We start from the raw sequence: 21,568 nt of genomic DNA, 5'->3' as shown, positions 1-21,568 counted from the left end.
TGCTGCTGCTTAGTCTTACAGTTCGAGCCAATTTCTAAATACTGAACCTTGGCTTGCTGTCAGATCTCCTCACTACCTGCCTTAGAATCAATGAGGAAGGAGCAGATTGTCATGTTTTACCATATAATTTAAAGCTACCAAATTCCCTGTTGTAAACTAATTTACATTCTGGAAATACTGTTCTAGAAGTGATTTGTTTCATGGATGTAACGCAGCTATAAAATCCCCCTGGATTTTTACTACGTAACAGGATAACAATTCTCTTCTAACACACAAACAATCCTAGACTACAAGCCACCTGAACTAAAAGGCAAACAGTTCATTAAGACAATAAAGATTTTTATAATTTGAAATCACAGAGCTCCAAGATAACTAATCCGCAGCTCAAGAAAATTAAGGAAATAAATATGATGAATTCAAGTGATTGGAAAATAGTCCTAGTTTCTTCTGTCTAAAAAAACCCCTCTGCAGACTGAACTTGAAGTAACCAATGCATAGATAGCTTCTGAATCTAAAAAAATAGGCACATAATTGTTATTTTAAACCCTGGGTAGAAGATGGCAGTGACTGGAAAAGAACAGTATGTGAGTTTGCTATGAGGTTATAGTGAGGGGTGTTTTGTCTCAATTCTTCATGGCTTTTTATTAAACATAACCTAAACTAACACAGTGGAAGTGTAACACGCAGAAACCACTGTTTGTGCGTAGTCTGCAAATGCAGTAGGTTTCTCCTGATTCCCAATTTCTCATTCTTTGAAGGGTCATCTTGGAGAAATATACTGCCTGGAGGAATGTGCCATTCACGTATTGGTAGAAGTGCTACTAAACTGCATGCCCTAAAATGCATTTTGAAGATTATATTCACACATCTTTCAAAATCCTTCTTACCACAGTTGCCCATTTCAATTCACAGTATCTTCCAATAATGTGTGAAATGCATTATTAGATCCGATAGCCAAACAACGGAGGGATTTTGGGTTTTAGATACAGCTCCATTATCACTTCTAAGTGAAGAAGGAAACAATCGGATGTGAGCTATAAAAACAACCTGACATCTGTTTAATCTCATCTAAAATCAGCTCTTTTGAACCTCCCAGATGTTCTCCAACAAGCCAATATAAGATCTGGCCAAAACAATTAAGTCTGTATTTAAAGCTTTCATAGCAATAAAGCAAATCACCTGCTTACTTGCAGATTACTTTATTCTAAAGTCTTAGAGAAATTGACATTTATTAAACTGCATTAGATGATAGCTCTATGCAATATTCTGTCTAGCAGTAAGACACTGCAAATAAAAAAAAAAAAAAAAAATCAACCTTTTCCAACAGGTTCATTTTTAACATTTCAGTCATCTTCGTTAACAGCTGAAAAAACACTATAAATTTTTTCTAGTACTGAAAAATCTCAGTAGTAAAGATAAGGAATGAGGTTAATGAACTAATTCCATTTTACATACTAGCTTCCATTTTAATACCATTATGGGATCAGAACTGAGACAGACTGATCATGTCATGGACAAAAATCATCCAACACAGCTTTAATGCATGCGCTTTATGACAAAACGTATAGTCCAGTTTTCACATAGAACTATACAAATCTAGAAAAAAAACGCATTTTAAGTTGTCTCGTGTTCACACCAATAAGAGAATGGGCTGAGAATAAATGCTAAGAGCATGATCAATAAAATCTGAGACCAGAATAAGCACTAGCAGTTAGATAGCTGTAGTGCTATTAGCACTCCAGTTGAAAGAAACATTCTCAACAGCTTCAATTAGACCTGGCAGAGCAGTATTTAAACCCAAAATAGAAAACACTGAGACAGAGCTTAACCAATTTATCTAACACCCATTAGTTAAGACTAATAAGTCTTAAACTTAAATCCTGCTAGATGTAAAAATGCATGGGTAATCGCTCCCTACAGAAACCGTATCTCTATGTTCAATCTGTTATTTTTTGCTTTAAATGCACATGTAAAGAAAACTACAGCTGACATGCTTCAAAAGGAGGTTTAAAAGAGGAGCCTCTACTCTCAGTAAAAATTTTCTCACTTAAAGAGGTATGCAAATAAAAAGTAGAGTAAGGAAAGACATAAAAAAAATGGAAAAGAAAAACTTAGATTGCTAACATCTCCTCTCTGTCCAAGGCTTCTCAGACACCTAGTACTGCTCTACAGGTGATCCTTCCAATGAAAAAGTCCTCAATAAAGGTGAGAGTCCCTAAACAGTCATCTCTTGCTTTCTCATCCCTTCCATCGTGATTTCTTGTGCTGTTGGTTAGACCATTTCTCTCCATTCTTCTGCTTCTTCCTCTTTTTCAGTATGCTCTTTCCCATCCCAAGCTGCTTCCCCCATCTTTCTAACAATACATTATCCCTAACACTCTTCCATCTCACAGGAAAGGTCCAGCTGATGAGCACCTCTGGGGACTGCCTACTTAAATTCAGTGCATATAAAACCAGAACTTAATGTCAACCAACAACAACAGTTCTTATCACATGCTTTGAATACTTCTGTGGAAATCAGCAATATCCTGCCAATTACTCTGACCCACAACTCTCCTCAGCTGTTTCTCCTTGAGTTCCTGTAGTCACACTTCCTCTCTGCCTCAAACACCCAGACCAAAACCTTAACCAAACTTGCACCACTTACCACAAAAATAATTTCTAGGACACTGACTGTGTTGCTTGTTTAAGCACCCCTAATTTCCCCCTTTTCTATCAGAGAGATAAGCATCTTATTTTCACTTATTTTTCCAAACTATTTTCTCATTCCAGCCAATACAGTTATCTATCACCATCAACTATTTTTGAAATGACATTTGACAGCATTCCCACACAGATATATAAAGTCAATAAACTATGAATTCCTTAATCATCTTCTCTATCTCTCACCTTCACAAAAATGCTTAAAAATAAAATCCTGACAATTACCAGGCTGTTAATGTGCAAATATCATTGCTCATCAAGCTAACCAGTACTTACCATCACCATCTCCCCATATCATGTGCTCCTCTATCCATCTAGGACACTTTAACCTGTCCTCGAGAACATACAATCTGTTGTCTAGCTCACGCTTCTGTTGAATCATGATAGGTGATTCCAGTTTGTTTACTAAAACTTCTTTAGGTTACATCATCACAAAGGGTGATCATACTGTTTGGGAAAAAATTTATTTTATCCATGCTCTTAAACACATAAAAATGCATCAACATTTTACATCTATACCAACATATGCATAATAAAACTAGTAGAGTTGTGCTGGTACAAGCATTTAGGCTTTCTAACGAGAAGATGTGAAGTGGAGATATCTACCTGCACTGTTTCTTTACTGTCCCAAAGAGTAGCAAGCTAATACACAAATAAAATTCAGTAAGAACATAAAATTAAAGACAAGAAATACACTAAGTCCTGAATGTCTTCCAATATAAGAGAGAAGAATGAACTGTAGGAATCAGCCCACAATTCACCTTGATATGTACTGAGAGCAATGACAGAAGGCAGTAGTTGAGCAATTTCTTTGACATCTGAAAGAAGGTGGGGTTTTCTGCCTTTGTGCTCCAATTAGCTCGGTTACAGCTGTAGAAACTACCTTCATGCTTTCACAGAATCATAGAATGGTTTGTGTTGGAAGGGACCTTAAAGATCATCTAGTTCCAACCCCCTGCCATGGGCAGGGACACCTTCCACTAGACCAGGTTGCTCAAAGCCCCGTCCAACCTGGCCTTGGACACTTCCAGGGAGGGGGCATCTACAGCTTCTCTGGGCAACCTGTTCCAGTGTCTCACCACTCTCACAAGAAACAATTTCTTCCTTAGATCTAATCTAAATCTACCCTCTTCCAGTTTAAAACAGTTACCCTTCATCCTATCACTACACTCCCTGATAAAGAGTCCCGCCCCATCTTTCCTGTAGGCCCCCTTTGAATACTGGAAGGCTGCTATAAGGTCTCTGGAATACTTTTTACTTGAAGTCTGTATTTTAGCACAAAAGGTAGGGAAGGAATGAAGGACCATCAGCAGCCATAGATGCCTGCTACCAGCAAAAAGACCACAGAGGCTTCTTCATCTAGCCAAGAATAACAGGCAGATCAAGCAGTTTCATATCCTCAAACAGCAACAGTTACGTGCAAAAGATAAACAGTGCTCCTTTCTCACATATTCAGCTAGTTCAAGGGGGGGAGGGAGTGTAAGAATAAAATGTTATTTCACATGTCATACTGGTGAAAACATGAATCCTCTAACCTAAAACCAGACCAAATCAAATTACAGAATTATGATCCAGTAATTTCGTAAGTGATCAAGAAATTTAAAAAGTGAGCCACTTGTCTGTTGAACAATCCTACGAAGGAATCAGTTTGATCATCAAGTTCTTTTCAATTTTCTCAATTATGAAAGTCTCCTATTTCGCCAAGCAACTAAAACACACCTGTCAAGGATATAAAAAAACCAAAAGGTTGGTATATTTTATCTCATTCTCAAGCACCTTAGTGGTCCTAACATTAGCATCCAACGTATTTTTGGTGCATTTCCTACATCCCTCACTTTCTGCAGTCTTTTGCTTCTAACCCATAACTCACTGATGTAGCTTTTTTCCTTCCTTTAACAGATGGACACTTTTTACTACTATGACACTACCCTGGTTTAGATTTGTTGTTTTCTAAGCATCTAGTAAAACATTTTTTAACTGATTTCCCTTTAAAACTGGAGTAGAAAAGGAATTTCTACACAGATGATTTAGCTGAATGGCTTCCAAGTGTTCTTTTTAAAAAGGAACAAATAAATGCTGCTGATTAAACTTTATATTTATTATGTACGATCAAAATCAATTCACAGTCATTTACACTTTATCAAACACAAAGAGGTTTTAAATATGCAGTTGGTTACTTGGCACCTTTCAGTGTCAGGTGTGACTCCAAATCCTTCTACACTGACTTCTAGGAATATTGCATCCATCATCTTTTTTAAGGAACATTTTAGTATTAGCAGTACAAGACCACCTGCACATAAAAATTAGGTTTCCTTAACTTATGGAGTTAGTCATTCTGTACGTGACTGCGATTTGATGGTCCCTAGCAAGCTATTTATGCTGAGGCTTACAAGAGAGAATATCAGTTAACAAGTATTAATTATTTTTCACTTCTCAAAAGTCAAAAATAGGTAAATAGGTAAAGCTAACAATCAAAATAGCACTTTGCCCTTCCTAAATTATAGCAGCTATTTTAACCATCGAACAAATTGCTCTTCCTACCAAGGGCCAGTTGATACTAAACAGACCAACCATAGCTTTCTTTTCCTCCTAAAAACTGATTACATAACACTTCTTTCTTTATAAAGATCCTTGGAATTATTCATCAGTCCTTGATGAGTGGTATTTCCAATATCTTGGGTTTGTTTCTTACTGCATATTTTATTAGCTATTCTATTTTACCCTCCTCTGTAACTGATGTTCACTTCAAGTTACTCTCTTCGGAGAAAAATCTGTTATTTTTTTGCCCTAAAGCCAAGCTAATACTTCACAATAGGAAAACCCACCCCTTTTGCACCACTAACCTAAGTCAGCTAGCTCACTTTCATCATCTCCCTTGTCCTCATTGGCTCACCATCAGGAAGAATGTCAGAAGACCACCTGACCTCCAAAAACACTGTGCACCCGCCTTTTGTCCGTTTATACATTACTGTCTTCAATTGACTTGGTGTAAATTCCCTCAGAATGAGAGTTTGTCTGTCTTGGATGGCTAAAGATCTTTATGGACATGAAATCTGCAGGGTAACATCTTGATGGTAACTGGATATTCCTAAATACACAGCAGTCTTCCCATGCTACTGCTTCCCTACGAATCAAAAGTAACTCATTCTTTTTGCTTTCTGTATACAGACTTTCTTGGCCTGAACTTGTTGCAGACTGGCTAGCTGCAAACCAGCCTGCTCTATTTTCTGCTCCTTATTCAGTGACAATATTTCTCATATCGATGTGAAATTCTATAATATATCAGTCTGTGCGGCTCTCCACACCACTGTTCTATGATCCTCCCAATATAGTAACAGTACTGGAAGAAATGTGTACTTAATATAAACTTGTGCAATTAAATTTGTAGACTTGTACAATTTGTACTTCATATGAAATATTCTGGCAGAAAAACAGACTATGGTACATTCATTACAGCTCCCCAAAGTTGCTTAAGACATCATTGAAAGTAAAGCATTTGACTAGTCATTTCTGTCTTGTCAGCATTTCTTCCCAGTAGCACAAAAATATATTTTCATATTGTAATGGATACAATTACATCATTAAGAAAAAAATCCATTTGGGGAGGAACAACAAACAAAAGAAAATGAGGAAATAGTCAATGAGGTCTGTAAGTGACACACAAGTCATATTTTAACTGAATAAATAGGCATCTGCATTCTTGAACCAGCAAACTGAATCGGCCAAGACCTCCAAACACAACTGTCGAAAGGAAGCTTGCTTGCATACATTAGTTAGCACTTAATTGTATCTCCACTGAACAATATAGCTGGAAAAGGAGAGGAAAGGGAAGAGGAAGCCAGAATGTACCATGCTATTTAAATAAATTAGAAGTATTCTGTGCATACTTTTCCTCTGAAACCACCACGCACATTTATGGCACTGTATAAGAAGTTTTTTATTTGCTAGCTGAACTGACAAATAAGATTCAAGAACTGCTTATGCAATGCAAGCGGGAGTTTCCCAATACCTAGCCTTTGCATAGAATTAAACAAATTTGCCTAGATGCAGTCAGGATGAACATGGTTTTCCTTAGAATATCCAATTCTGGCCATGTGACAACCAGGAAGTTTATCAGGTAAGCCAGCCCTCTGATAACCTAATCTTTAGATAGACTGTTAGCAGTACACACGTTTTAAGTGACTAACTACTGTCCTTCAGAAACCCTTAAACTAAAATAACATTCAGCAAAGCAGTCTAAAATGTTTTAATGTTGAAATGCCTGTGGGCCTGAGAATGATTTCACCTCTTGAGACAGCTTGTCCATACCTCTTCTGCACCACAAGGAACACAAGGCTGACAGAACGATGAGTTCCCAAACTGCACTGCCAAAATAAAAAACACCTTGTGCTGACTGGATTAACCTTCATAGCTGAACCACCTGAGATATGTTTGAGCAGGCACTTCATGCCAGAACTTGTCAATAGAACTAAGAAGGGGAAGATTTGGGCCAGTGCTTATTGCTACAAGGAAAAATGAATCAGCAAGTCAAGAGGGTTCACAGAATAAATATGCAAACCAGAGCTTATATAAAAAGCTTGAAACATGTCCAAAGCCTAATGAAATAAAGGAGCCACAAGAACACTGGAGGAATGGGATACAAGGGGGCCTCTTTAGCCAATATTTTCTTTATTCAGGTGGAAGGCTTGATGGCAAGACAATAAAATAGGACTTTCCCTAACTGACTCTAATTACACACAGCTTCAAAACTGCATCCTTAAATAAAGCATAGTCAGAAGACCAAATATACTCCACTGCAAAAGAAGCTGCAATGCTCTGTACAAGTGAAGATTTCAGGGACTTGTCAAATTCACCTATTAGGCAGAGTATGGATTACAAAAATAAAAAAGTGAAACATAAATTGACAAATTTTAGTATTTAACTTCTGGTCTTAAGTTTCTTTTATATATTTCAGCTATATGTAAGTAAGAACTCATTTAAGGTCTGTATGTTCATAGATTCATAGAATGGTTTGTGTTGGAAGGGACCTTAAAGATCATCTAGTTCCAACCCCCTGCCATGGGCAGGGACACCTTCCACTAGACCAGGTTGCTCAAAGCCCCGTCCAACCTGGCCTTGGACACTTCCAGGGAGGGGGCATCTACAGCTTCTCTGGGCAACCTGTTCCAGTGTCTCACCACTCTCACAAGAAACAATTTCTTCCTTAGATCTAATCTAAATCTACCCTCTTCCAGTTTAAAACAGTTACCCTTCATCCTATCACTACACTCCCTGATAAAAACTCCCTCCCCAGCTTTCCTGTAGGCCCCTTTTAAGTACTGGAAGGTGTCCCCGGAGCCTTCTCTTCTCCAGGCTGAACAACCCCAACTCTCTCGGCCTGTCCTCATAAAGGAGGTGCTCCAGCCCCTTGATCATATTCATGACCCTCCTCTGGACCACCTCAAGCAGGCCCATGTCTTTCTTATGTTGAGGCCCCAGAGCTGGACATAGTACTCCATGTGGAGTCTCACAAGAGTGGAGTAGAGGGGAAGAATCACCTCCCTCGACCTGCTGGCCACACTTCTCTTGATGCAGCCCAGGATACGGTTGGCTTTCTGGGCTACGAGCACAGTGCTGGCTCATAGTCCATCTTCCATTCATTAATACCCCCAAGTCCTTCTCCACAAGGCTGCTCTCAATGTTCAGTACCTGTAAATACACATTGATACATTACTTTCACATCTGACCTAAGCATTTAGCAGTGTACTCATTGTGGATTTAGCAGCTTGACAAATTATGGCACCTTTTCCAGAAACCTATTCATTACAAAACTTTGAGAAGCTGGAGAACGCACACTCAATTGGCATTAAGAAGCCTCTATCCAAGAGGATCACAAAACACTATGAACACTTACTAGGTCTCTTGTGATACCTACAGTAAATACTTCACCAGAACATGCTTTACGATTCAACTATTCAAGATCTGCCCAGAGCCACAAGTCTATTGCAAAGCCAGCATTCTCTTCCCAGTCCTGTTCTTTTTAGCTAGTAGAGATTTTCTTCCCCCAGTAAAGGATCATTAATCAAGTCTGGTAATGAATCTTAGGAGTGGAAAAGGGACTAGACATAAAATAAGAGCAAACTACTGCAAAGAAACAAAAAATAAACTCTAGATTAACCATTCCTTTATCTTAGTAAGACTTAAGCATTTCAATGTGAAAACAAGCAGATCCGCAATGAAACTAGGATTATAAAACAAAATGCTAATTCAGCATAAAATTATTAGCAACAGCCAGACATGTGTATCAGCCTATTCCCTATACATATTAAGGAATGTTATTGAATAATATGAATAGCATTACAAAGGAAAGGACCCTTTCTAAATCCAAGCTGGGCACTGTTGCCTGAATTCCCTGCTTTGTTATTGTTAGCTTGGCAGTAAATAGGACAGTAATAGCTTATTAAAAGTCTCAGCCTATCCACATCATAAAATTGCTTTTCTTTTGTGATGACTTCTTCACGGTATCACTCACTAGTCAGAGAACTGTGAAAGAAATCTCTGAAGCTTAATAGGAGAAAAATGGCACTTTATCCAATTCTCCATAACCAACGTTCTACAGAAATAATAATTCCGAAGACCTCATACAGAGTATCAAGGACTTTTAATAAATTAGGATTTTCCTCTCAAAAAAACAGAAACTGCTCCTCAAAACAAATATTCTTGCCTTTCCTCTTTATTAACCTTTTTTATGAAAACACACTCTTTCCCGTTAACCCATTTGCAAGCACAAGTTCTAACATTTGTACTACCTTTTCATAATGGTTCCTAATTCAAATCTCATAGGACACCTGCATTTCCAAGCGCATCATTTCTACAATACTATTAAGCATTTATAACAGTTTTTTCTGTTAAAATATTTCTCCTCCCAAAATTCAAACACTTTCTGTGGATAGTTACAAATATTTGTGAGTATATTCTACCTACACTCTTGATTCAGAGCAAGAGATGAAGAGAGCAGAGGGAAAAATGCATTTGCTCGATGGTCCTAATTAGGACTTAAGACAGTATATTAAGATCAAACTTATCCTACTGGAGATGCTACTCCAGTATATTAAGATTAAAACATACTGTGATCTACTAAAGATTTCTGTGGCCCTTCAGCTAGGAACACACTTACTAAAAAATCACCACATGCTTCTGGCTGTATTGTCCCTACAATTCTTTATGAAGAGCTGTGTGCATCTGCTATTGAATTATGGTATTAAAGATAAGTTTAAAACAGAAAAACCCCTTCAGTCTTATTGCCCCCCAAAACATACCATTAACAATGTAACAAGTGTACAGAACCAAAACAGTACATGCTTGCAACTGAAAACCAATGCCAACCCCCCAAAACAAACAAATAAAAAACAAACAAAAAGAGCCCCAGTCATATTAACCTTTCTCTAGATAGGATAATAGCATTTGTTATCTTACCCAGGGTAGAAGTATTTGTCTGAAACGGCTTTTATTTTTTGCACAGAACTACTTGAATACATTACCATAAAATGGGTTACCACCTTGCATACATGACATAGCATTCAAAGTAAATAAATAATGCAGAAAATCATAGCAGAAGCAATGCAAGCCGGGTTGCCTATACACAAGTGCTCACACAGAGACATATCATCATGTTAAAACCTCAGACACATAGACCATGATCTGTGGCCCAAATGCAACAGACTGTGCCACTGCACCCACAATTCACAGTTATTACGCATCTTCCCTACAAGCTACTGTAATACAAAATCAGCAGTTAAAACAGAAGTTTATCATTCTTACATGTGAGGGTGAGAGGAGATACTACTAGTACATTGTGGAGTAACTGAAACAGTAAGTGCACCCAAAACATTTCCTTCCCCTTATCTCCTTCAATACAGCCACCTACCCGAATCACTCCACCGCTGCCAATTCACACCACAGGAGTCTGAATCAGTTTCTGACCTTGGACCACAGAATATTAAACCATCCACATGGATCTGTGAAAAAGAAGAAGTGTTTTCACGATGAGAGGTATAAGGGGCCTTGCAAAAAAAGACAGTTTCAAATTCACACATTAACTTTGTTGTACACCAGAATTAAAGAACAACACAGAAGTGGTAATATGTAACTTGCCACCACAAGCACCATTCCACAATTACCCATTTTTGCCAAATCTCAAAGTATTGTAAACAGAGAAAGCAGTGTGCCAAAACACAAAAAAGATAGAACTTATTATCATCTCCTCCTTCTATGGCAGCCAAAACCGAAACATATGCATTGTTAGCAAGATTGAATTCAAAACAGCTCCCTTGCTGTTACTTGTATGAATGGAGCTTTAACGCAATCATCAGGTTAACAAAATGTAACCAAAACCAACAAGAAGTTATGTGCAGGACCTCAACTGGATGACTTCCTCTTAAAGCACTGCTGTTCTGGTGAGTCTCAAGCACATTTTCTGAAAGAGAATCTGTACCACCCACACTGTCACAAATACTCTCACAGCCCTCATGGGGAAATACAACTCCTTGCAACAGATGAGGCTTTTAAAAAGCTGCAATTATTTTAATTGGACCTGCCAGCTGCCTTTCATTTAGCTTAACATGAGGTTTTATTGAAAGTCTGCAGCCACAGCCATTGGCAAGAGTGGAGACAGTTGCTTACAAGTAGTTGGATCTATTTCTGAGAAGCTCACTCAGCCTGGTGAGCTTTTGTGGAGTACTGCCATATACTCTGTATATTTACGGTACAAAGCTTTCTTATGTGGTCCTGGCTAGTAGGTCAGAATAATGCAGTAGGTCTAAGATGTATATGGAGCATATCCACAGCCTCATCTTGATGACATTCATTGGAGTCAGCTCAAATAAGGTGCCAAAATACGGAAGAGAGGACAATAAACTACAGAACAATCTTCTCATCTGCTTTTAAAACAGCAAATGCATCCCACAAAAAAAAAAAAGTCTAACAGATCTAGGTTTCTAAGTTAATAACCGGAATATTTCTTGCAAGAAAGAGATTCTTCAGGAGATCAGATCCTGATAAGCATACTCTTTTGATAAAGCATTCAATATACAGTCGCAAAACTGAGTTTCCTAAAGCTTCTAAGACAAAGAGCAGCAACAGAATCATCATTAAAATATTTGTTTCTGCCATTTCCTGAACACTCCATGAGGATTTAACAAACTCTAAAACCTCCATACTAATGTAATCGTTTAACAGACCTCAGCTACCTTTTTGAAAATACTGCTGGTATCAGCTCCCCATGGTGCCTTGGACAGCACAGCTAGAAACTCTGAAGGACGCCAGGGTTGATGACTGTACTGCTACTTTCCTGGCTTGCCTGGGAATAAAAAATTTGGGTCCCTTATAGTGGTGGCTCTGGAACTTTCCTTATGAAATTTTCCTACTGGTTTCCCACCTACAGCCAAAATTTTTGCACAACTGAAAGTACTAACATGTCATACGAGGAGCAGCTGAGGGAACTAGGGTTGTTTAGTCTGGAGAAGAGGAGGCTGAGGGGAGACCTCATCGCCCTCTACAACTACCTGAAAGGAGGTTGCAGAGAACTGGGGATGAGCCTCTTTAACCAAGTAATAAGCGATAGGACAAGAGGTAATGGCCTCAAATTGCACCAGGGAAGGTTTAGACTGGATATTAGGAAGCATTTCTTTACAGAACGGGTTGTTAGGCGTTGGAATGGGCTGCCCAGGGAGGTGGTGGAGTCCCCATTCCTGGAGGTGTTTAAGAGTTGGGCTGACATAGCGCTTAGGGATATGGTGTAGTTGGGAACTGTCAATGTTAGCTTAATGGTTGGACTAGATGATCTTCAAGGTCTTTTCCAACCTAGACGATTCTGTGATTCTGTGAACATCGGGTTAAATCAAGTTTATATCTGGCCAGCAACTCCCTTCATACACATGCCATTTAGGAACTGCTGGTCTATGATGTAAAGGCTGAAACAGCTTTCTTGGCTCTTAACTAAGAGAGTAATAATTTCCTTCTCCCTTGTCTCACAATATTCCACAGAAGATTAATCTTTCAGTTCAATTCAAGATCTAAGTGACATCCTTATAGACAGTGGACTGTTGAACATGCTGACTCCTTCACATTGCATCTTCAAGTTTGTGACTACCTCTATCAAGTCTTGAATTCTGTGATACCCTTCATTAGTGCTTCAATCATTAACCCTTCCACTATATCCCTGGTAGCAAGAAAAAGAATACAGTAACTGTAGGGCTATATAAACAATGGACAATTGTACAGATCATTACATAAAAGATGATTATCTAAGGACGGTATAAGAGGACTGGAACACTCCTCCATCCTCTGTTCTCTCCCCCTACTGACGAATAAGATGTTGTTGCAGAAGTTCAAAAGAGACATCAGTTTAACTCCAGCAGTGACTGAAACATATTTCCCATGACCGTTAGCCACCTTCTTGTTACTAAGTCAAAAATTCAAGAACTCTTTTTTCTTTAATGAGAAAATTGACTACCCTGGCATACATGCTACAAGTGCTCAGTGTTAAGCTAGAACCCAGAAGTTAAGGGTTGGGGAGGAGTAGGAAAATAAGCATTGTACACATCTTTAGAAGACAGATCTTTTGCTCTGGCATTTCTTCCCCCAGTACAAGTTTCCCCCAACACATGATAACTTAGAAATTAAGTAGAACTAAGGCTACAATATACTTCTAGCTTTTTCATTATCACACACACCTAATTTTTAATTAAAACACATGCTGCCCAATTAACACCAAGAACCCATTCCAACTCAAACCCCTGATGGGCAGGTCACTATATGAAAAAGCACCCATACTACATTTGAGTTATAAACTCATTTCAGAAGAGTTAAGAACAATCAGGACTTTTCAGAACTAGATAGATTTGTGCTGTTGAATGCACAAAATCATCCCATGCAGACAACATCTGACAGAGAACAAGTACTTTTGTGCGTGCAAAGACAATTATGAGAACAATCAACTTTGACTTTACTCCTCTGCCACACTTGTGAAAATCATGCTGCATTTCAAATAGAGTTGTGAATTACAAAACAGAAGAAAATTTTTTCATTGTACTATTTCTAGTCCTCTGTTACTGTTGTTCCTTTTTTTCAATAGCTCTATAACATGAAAAATCAGGGTCTGTCTAGCTACATGAAATTTTGTTTAGCTATTGCAAAAAAGGTGAGGTTAGTACTGCTATCAAGCACTTCAGACAACGTATCCTAGAATCCATGCTTAAATCACTAGTACTATTACATTATAATCCAAGGCCATCTATCACTTTAACTAGACTTACTGGAGGAAGATGCCAGATGGAACATCATAATGTATTTCACTACACATTCCACATTAAGCCAAGAAGCATCATCATATCTTAGGTGCAATATAGGTACAACTACTGATAGCAGTGAGCAATGGAAACAATCACTTAAAACAGCAAAATTCATTAGAAATATTCCACTGAGTTTTAACAGGGTCAGAAAGACTATTTGAGATACTTGTTAGTTCTACTACATCAGTAGATCTATGTATAAAACCTAGCATTTTGCTTTCACAAGGAACAGAAAGAAAAATCACTTATTACTACATGATCCTTCCCTTTCTGTTTTCTTCATCTACCATGACAATGTAAAAAAGGATATTTAGATTTCTTTTAAGCATAGTTTAGCTGAATCCATAGTCTAAAGGGAAAAATGTGAACTTATGAATTCATGAACATAATTACTAGGAATACACATACAAAATTGATAATTTAGCAGCTACATTAACACAACTGGGTGTGAACAGAACAAATGTTCTCCACAATTACTGTCTGAAAGCAACTAAATACTTTGTGCATCTGATTTTTTTCCATTAAGTGGGACAGAGGATGCATATAATTACAGATAACACACAAATTACTTAGCCTGTATTACAAGAAGTTGTTTGACACATATTTATTCCACTTTTAAAAAAATCAGTAAGAAGTGCTTAAACATACTTGACTATTATCCTTCAAAGTGTTAATAGATAATTTGGTTATATAGAAACTCAGATTGTTGTAAGCTAGCTGACAGGAGAGGGCATCAACTTGCAGGTACTTTGTGAGTTAAGTACTTGCCCTTGAGTAGCTGGACAGGTTTTTACACAACCTAAACACGTACATTTGGCACCAGATCCTAAATTCTTCTCCAGATTAATGACTTGAGGGGAGGGGAGGAAGGGAACCCTCTTCAGCAGTGTACTAGGTTCAGCTTCACTACTGGCTATAATTTCAATATGCAAGACTCACAGTTCATACCTAAGTATCAGGACTGATACCAAAAAATGTATGATCTTAGCAGAGGGACAGCCAATTCTATTTTGGATCTTAAAATACCCATTTTCCCCTCTTATTTCAAGATACACAGATATAAATATATACACATATACCTAAAAAGCAGTGTCCAACTTGTATTCAAATCACACAGTAGAATAAATAAATGTAAAAATATCCAGTTATCCTTCATGAACCTTTTCTGTCCAGTGTTTTAAGACATGACAGATGGACTGAAACTAGACTCCAGTCCCTTAAAAGTCTCTCTGACTCTTCCCCAAGAGACAAGACTACAGCATTAAAAAAAAATCTACTTCACGTTTTAAGTGGGAAAAATCCAGAACAAAGATAACTTTAAAAACAGAAAACATGAGTGCAGTTCACAATATTTCAATCACATACTCACTTGGAGGGGGAGGGATGAATACAAACATGAAGTTATGCCAACAAAAGAAACACACAGCCTCAGGTTCAGAGTTGATTCTAATTTACCATGCTCTAGATTCTTATTACACATAAACTCTCACAAATGAAGTAGTCCATGAAGGAAACATGAAAAAAAATGTACAATTGTTTCGGGCTCATTTACAAGGTCAACAGACACTTCATTTTTTAATTCCTAACTAGACTGTGGATGCATTTTTAAAGAAAAATCCTAGTATATTTTGATTCTGGAGGGTGAAGAAGGAAACAAGAAAGACTGCACCACATTTTATCTTATGAAACTGAATTCTGGTTTCATAAGACAAAATTTCAGTCCCAGAGAATTTAGTATCATCAAGTAGTTCCTCTCAACTATGCAGATCACCATTTGAGAACTACCTTAGGGATAGCATTCACTATCTCCAAATCCTTAGGAGGTTAATCCTTGTACTGCATAATTTGAAAGAAAAACTAACAGATAAGTTATCTTCTCAAATATAACATTCAAAATAATTTGGGACTTAATGTTTTCTGCTGAGCTTTGTTTCCATCCTTGCACCCTAAGAAAAGAAGTTCTCTTCCATCAATCACTACTTCCTCTGATGTGTTACATGAAATATGTTAATAATCAACAAGAAGATACACAGTTATTTTGCAGATTAAAGAGCAGGACATACAAAGACACAACTACTGGCATGAGAAATGGCTTATCTGCTTAAGCATGTTTTCAAAACTATCCATTTGACAGGTTACTATTCTAGTAGGCAGGCAATGTCCACCTAGCTCTCTTGGAGAAGCAGTTGTTAGTAACACAGGTGTGACTGAAGAAGGAAAAAGTGCACGCCATGTAGCGGCTCTAAGAAATGCACTGCAGGGAACAACAGTTTAACTCATATATCAAGAAACAAATTTTATCTAAGACAATAGGAACTGGGACACTTTTGCCCCCTTCTACTAGAAAGGGAACAAAAATTCACTAACTGATTCACTAACTGATGTTTGACTAAAAACATCACTCCACTCTAGTCTCTTCAGAGAAGCAGAGATAAGCACAGTATCAAAGAGTCTTAAAAAACTGGTACCAGCACAGAAAAAATCTGTTTCTGTTTACCTCATGCCCACCAATGCCACCTCCTCCCTACTGTATGGGCTTGCCCCTTCTGGGAGAGAAATATCAGAAGCTTTGTCACCTGCACTTCATGAGTGCAGGACAGCCAAGTAAGACTATCATATATGGCCCCACACTACAGTCACATAGCACCTTCACATACAGGTGGCAAATATCCCAGATTTTAGAATGATGAAGCTAAATACCTTCTATTCTTCCACCCTCTGCCTCCTGAAGTATGTTCCACTCCTAATCCCTCCATGAATGAAAGTGGTTCTACATTGTCTGAGATGAAAAAGTAAAATACAGTAATGGCATCCCACACTATCAGTGACAAACATTTCTGGGTCCATCATTCTACCAGTGATAATACATAATATATGAACTTATTTACTAATCATACTGCCCATCACCTGTCAGTTCTTCATTGACACTAGCCTTGAGGTCTGATTTGAAAGCAGAGCATCTCACATTCAAATACTGTTGACCTACACATTTCAATCAAGACATTCCTTCAGACAATGAAAAATATAAAGCCACCAGAAATCCCTAAGGAGCTAAAAAGACTAGGTACAAAAGTCTCAAAAGCAAGTGCTCTGCAAGATAGCTTTCAGGAAAAAAGGACTTCATCGCTGCTTCTCCTCTTCCAGTCTCAGTTCTTACCATGGTTAGGTATTTCCCATCCTTGAAGTAATTATGAACCATTTTACAGAGACATGAAATTCCCAGCCTACTGTCCAAAGTCTAGAAGTCAACCTGCATCTGGCAAAAAAGCAGGAAAGAGAGCAGGTGGTACACTTTAAATCTGCCCCAGAAGAGATACAACTGGGTAAATACCCGTTTTTAATGGCACTTCTGACTTTTATGGAAGGATTATTGAGGATCAAATCAGTGATGATGAAGAGCAACATTTACATTCACTGTGATCAAGTGAAAGACTACTCCAAACCAGGAACGGAAACTCAAAAGGCAAGTGAATTCCATTTGTGCTTAATTCAAACTAAAGAATGCTAAAGAAAGAGTAAGCCCTGCTTTCCCCTCACACCTGTCTTGTGTTAAATCTAAGGTTTGCATAACCACACCATGAGTCCAATCAGTAACTGACCCAAAAAGCCTAACTCTGCAAGATATCAGGGGGAAATCTCCTCTAATCAGATCAGCTCACTCATTAACTCACTGACCTTCCATACCAAGTCTTCACATATGAAGCAAAGGACCCACTCACGAAGGAAAGAGGAAGTGCACTGCTGCATCTCCTCTGACATGAGGACATAAGACTGATGTGTGAGCCAGAACAGGCAGGACACAGGAACAACCACAGATGAAATACAACAAGTAAATTTATTCTCATTACCTCACGACCCGGGGGATCTCCGCAGCAGCATCAGGGCAAAGGCATTCAATCAGGGACACAGGAACCACAGAGCTCGGTCCTTGCTAGTTGGAAAAAGAAGAAGAAAGAAAAGATCCTGAACCTGCTGCTATCACCTTTATATACCAGGGATTTTCACAAACATAGTTTTCCACTGTACTTTGATCCGTCCCACAGCAGGGCAAGGAATCTCAAGGATGTTCAGATAGGTGCCTCTGAGTCTCTCATAGGCCTGTGTTATTTAAGCGCAGGCATTCTACCCATGAAGCAGACAAAGCTAAACAACAATTGGTGTGATATATGTGGTTTTTGACACTCCAGTTGCAAGTCACTTGAGCATGTTTACAATCCTCCTCGCCAATCTTCCGTTGTATTCCCACAATTATACATTCAGTCACAGGCTTTATAAATTAAGACTCCTTTAAAGTAAAGGTGATAGCTTCATTATTACTGGTATTTACATACTCTTAGTATGAAAAGGATGTATCAAAAACATGTAAGCATTAAAATATGCTTGCATAACAGCACATGCTGGTAGCAAAATCCATTCATGTGGATCACATTTTATAATTTAGTCTGCCTTGGATTCATAGCTTTAGTAGGTTTTTTTTCCTAAAAGAATCAACCAGTGAAGACAAGAAGTTTGGGGAGGGAGCAGGGGAGAATAATGTAAAAAAGAGAAATCAACCATGCTAAATATCTCCAGGCAACCAAGAAGAAGCAAAGACATTCAGTCAGGTCAGTAAATAGTTATGGTCCAGACAGTGACTATGTCAGCAGTTCATGTTGTACACTCTGAGTTCAGAACTGAAAGAAATATTTACAGGATGTGGTCTTCTTAACTGCAAGACGCCCTTGCTCTGCAAGTGCTGCGCATGTTTTTGCAAAAAAAAAAAAAAAAAAAACACAAAAACCCAATTACTTGCCTACAAAGCAATGCTTTACATTTATGAAAGACTTGAGAGAATGAGACTAAAGTATACAAAACAGACCATCATCCCCAACATGGTAAGTTAAAAATTTACTTGCGCTTACTTTCATTTAATCAAAGAAAAACCCCTCTTAAATTCCAAAGCAATCAATACAAGAAGGTGCCTGGTCAAGAAGTGCTCATGATCAAAGAGTTTCAATTGTTCAGCTGGGGCTAATTGTAATATTAAGATTTTTTTTAAATTGTAGAAAAATATTCAGTGAATATCAACCTGTAATACAAACCCTGAATACTGAAAAGATCTGTAAAAAGAGAAATTGAGACTTGAAACACAACAGTGCCACTGATCCAGATGCATCTTTCATCTGTCCCAGTGCTCTTAAAAAGTACCTGAAGATACACAAGATGCACGTGAAGCTTCCTATAGCATCAGAAGCTGCCACTTTATAGCAGATGATACCTATTAGAGCTGAATGCATTCTACTTCCAATCTTAACAGGAAAGATGATTTCTCCCATATGAAGTCCATGTAATGAGATAATTTCTGTTAACCATTAGGTGTTTGGATATAAAGCAAGTCTCTCTGCACACAAGCTTCTCACCCAAATTCCTCTTCTACTGCCTCTTCTATTAATAAACTAATCAACATACCACACACCTGAAAAACACACTTAACAGTAAATACTGACAGGAAGAAATGCAGACAGCTTTTTTTTTTTTTAATTAAAAAAAATTCTTCCAAGATGCTGTCTCTGGTCTGCTCCCAAATCAACATTATCAATGTCTTGGAGAGCCTAGGGAGAAGGGACATGTTCAAGAAGAAAACGCAAGAAAGAATGAAACAAATCATAACAGCCAATCTACTTTCGAAAGTCGCATCAATTTTATGTCATGGTTAATTAAATCACAGAGAGCAGAATTAAGTTGCAAAGTACTTGAAAAAAAAGAAAGCAAGACAACCGTTTAATGGAGAGGTAACAAGGAAGATACTGTGTAAATCCATGAACTTGTCTCTACAATGCTATCAACAGCATAGAAAGATGTCAGCAGAAAATTTGGAATGAACTCCAAAGAGGGGAAAAAAGTTAGTAGACTGCATAGCCTTACTTGTCTATTAAAACCAGAAATGGCAAGGGCTTTGATGAGAGTTTAAGTTGGTCAAACAGTGAGAAAAGACAATGTCCTATAACTGTTGCAAACATACCGCAATTTGCCACCATTTACAGGTTCTGAACAGCAAAACTCAACCTTGTATTAAGGGTTTGTAGAACTGTGTTAACACTATGGTAGTAGCAAGTCCAACCTGAACACAGATGTGTGAACTGATTTCCAAGTTCATTTGAAAATGAATTCCTGTTACTAGTTTTGATGAGGACTGAATGGGGAATAAGTTTTAACCTGGTATTTCACACTGAAAATGTCAGCAAACCAGGCCAGACTCTAGAGAAATAACAGATATGTCTAAGGTGGGGAGAGGAGGGGGACACCCATAGACACTTGCTATGGTGTACCAAAAGTACATTTCAGAAACACAAAAGGACAGAAGGAAAACATAGACCTAAAAGAACATTTCTTTGCACTACTATTTCTGGTACTTCTACAATTCAATAGCTACAGAACAGTGCTGTAGCCACCGATACCTGGGAGACTAGTAGAAACACTGGAATGAATTGTGGTTGAGCAGGTCAGGCCTCCCTTTGGCTAGCAGGACCACTATTCATTCATGAAACACAAAATTTGGTAACTAGAATGAAGAGAAAAACCACACTTCACAGAAGAACGAAGGCTGAGAAGGAGGAAAGCTCTTGTATACCTGAACATGTTTTCTATAGATTCTCTCATGAGTATCTCAAAGAAGGCTGAAACCAGACAAACTAACATACATCACTATCAGGGAAGACAGCTGGACTGTCAAAACAAATACAAAAGCACATGAGAACCCAGTTGATGTGGATCTACTCCCAAACAAGCACTCTGTTGTTTTGGACTGTGTGCCTCATCTCTCAGCAGATGAGCACATCCTCAGTTGGTGTTATCATTACCATAGGACAGCTAAAGTTTTCAGGGAGCTGGAAGGGTAGAATTTAAAACAGAAAAAGAAACAGCAGCATCTCTTCTGTCAATCCAGGAGACAGGAACATACCAAGCTTCCAACTCCGCTTCACAACCGAGCCCTTAATGTCACTAGAAAGAGCATAGAAATGATAGTAATTATGGCCTCTGCAACAGACAGGCTTCAGATGAAACTACTTTATTATTAAATGTTTAATTTAAATAAACCCATGCCTTCTACAGCTACAAAAACATTTGCTCTCCCTCTGTGCTCTTTCAGGGACCTATCACTTCTTACACAACACAGAACAACAATAAAGACCTTATGTAAGATAATTCACTGAAGTTAATTTTTAACTGTATGCCTAATTATAGTGATGGAAGAGAAAAAACAAACAAGAGAAACACAACACTCAGGAAGGACAAGCAGAACTGCCATAAAGATACATACTTCATTCCTCTGGGTTTAAGAGAGCTATAAAATCAAGGCTTTCAAATTATTTCAGATAAGAAAAATCTATGCAAAATATTAGTTAGAAACTGATCAGATGGAATTACAGCTTCTAGATAGACATGTATTTTTCTGTCAGTGCAATTTTTAGTATCTTTGCCTTCCAACTGGGACAAATCAAAGTGAATACCACCTCCTCTGCAAACAAGGAAGTAATATGCAACAAAACTCACTC

General features: G+C 38.1%; 1 protein-coding gene across 11 annotated transcripts in view; it reads right to left on the bottom strand.

Annotated features, from left to right (window-relative positions):
• ERBIN (erbb2 interacting protein) overlaps nucleotides 1-21,568 on the bottom strand; it is a 123,102-nt gene that overhangs the window by 89,951 nt on the left and 11,583 nt on the right. For 8 of the 11 annotated variants that reach the window (XM_074811584.1, XM_074811597.1, XM_074811591.1 and 5 more), the window contains 2 exons: nucleotides 17,882-17,964; nucleotides 10,610-10,700 (listed from right to left, as the gene is read on the bottom strand). The exons of 1 other annotated variant lie outside the window; for it this stretch is intronic. The gene's annotated coding sequence lies outside the window, so the exon portion shown is untranslated. The remainder of the gene's footprint in view (nucleotides 1-10,609; nucleotides 10,701-17,881; nucleotides 17,965-21,568) is intronic. 2 more of the 11 variants (XM_074811586.1, XM_074811587.1) reach the window with 1 other exon arrangement.

This window comes from Strix aluco, chromosome Z, assembly GCF_031877795.1.
Source record: "Strix aluco isolate bStrAlu1 chromosome Z, bStrAlu1.hap1, whole genome shotgun sequence".
In the NCBI taxonomy this organism is placed as follows: Eukaryota; Metazoa; Chordata; class Aves; order Strigiformes; family Strigidae; genus Strix; species Strix aluco.
Note: the sequence above shows the minus strand (reverse complement) of the source record. Positions and strands in the feature narration are given on the sequence as shown.